The 1,018-nt window shown below is 36.0% G+C and overlaps 1 protein-coding gene across 12 annotated transcripts in view; it reads left to right on the top strand.

The window, feature by feature from the left end:
* The window catches only part of LOC106787102 (MAP7 domain-containing protein 2), a 114,600-nt gene that overhangs the window by 50,191 nt on the left and 63,391 nt on the right, over positions 1 to 1,018 (top strand). The gene's annotated exons all lie outside the window — the stretch shown is intronic.

Here is a 1,018-nt window from a genome sequence, read left to right as displayed (position 1 = left end):
TTTTCTATACGATATTTCCCCCTTTATAGTATTATTTATTTTATTTTACGGGATAAATCTATTAACGCAAAATTTACAAACAAAAAAAAAGAAGAAAATAAAGATAGTCACAGATAAATTAGATTGTTTTCACAAACGAATATGTAACAATTCTTTGTTACCTTTTTAATATGTTATATAATTATAAATATTATATTATACATTAAAACTTGTCTCGTTTGTTCGACACTGCAATAGAATAGAACCGTTTGCTTCTTGCCACGTGGGAAAAAATTCATCGAAAGCGTTGAATTTAATGGTCCTTGAAAGGACGAATAAAGTAAAGTAGCACGTCGGGAAAGCAATGATGATGAGATAAAGAAGATATGCCTCTTTCTTCTCCCTTTTCTTCTTTCTTCCTTTTATTCTTTTACTTGGTTTTACTTCGTCTTGAAACTTTCGATCGAAATGCCAATACTTTCTCTGGAGCAGTTTGCCTCTCATTCGTGTGCTCGAGTTTGTCGACGTTAGAATCGAGGGTGGAATAGTGAAGAGAGAGGAAGAGAGAGAGAGAGAGATAGAAATAAAGGGGTGCGGGGGTGGGGGTGGCACTTAGACTGCCACGTAGCTAGTCGTAATTAAACCATCGACGCGCTTCGACGATCATCTTCCTGGACTATCAACGAGATAATGCGAATGGCTTTAGGCTCCTTTTAGATCTGACGTAGAAACGCGCTCCAGCTTTTCAAACTTGAAGAACGAGAATACTTCAGAGACAAAAATAAAGTAAAAGATATAAAGAGATGGAAAGATATAGATAAAGATATGGAGAAAAAGAGAGAGAGAGAGAGAGAGAGAGAGAGAACTGATTGGCCCAGTTGATCTTTTCTCTCGTTTCAATGGATTTCCTTTTGATTTTAATTTCGAGTTAGGAGAAGAGATGAGAAGGATTATTTGAGGATTTCATCATCATCCTGAATGTTTCCCTTGTTCCCATCCCCTGCCCCCATTACCATTTTGTTTTTTCTTTTTTTTTTTT

The sequence above is a fragment of the Polistes canadensis genome, unplaced genomic scaffold (genome assembly GCF_001313835.1).
Source record: "Polistes canadensis isolate GaletaPanama2010 unplaced genomic scaffold, ASM131383v1 scaffold_92, whole genome shotgun sequence".
In the NCBI taxonomy this organism is placed as follows: Eukaryota; Metazoa; Arthropoda; class Insecta; order Hymenoptera; family Vespidae; genus Polistes; species Polistes canadensis.
This window is presented reverse-complemented; position numbering and strand designations above follow the sequence as displayed.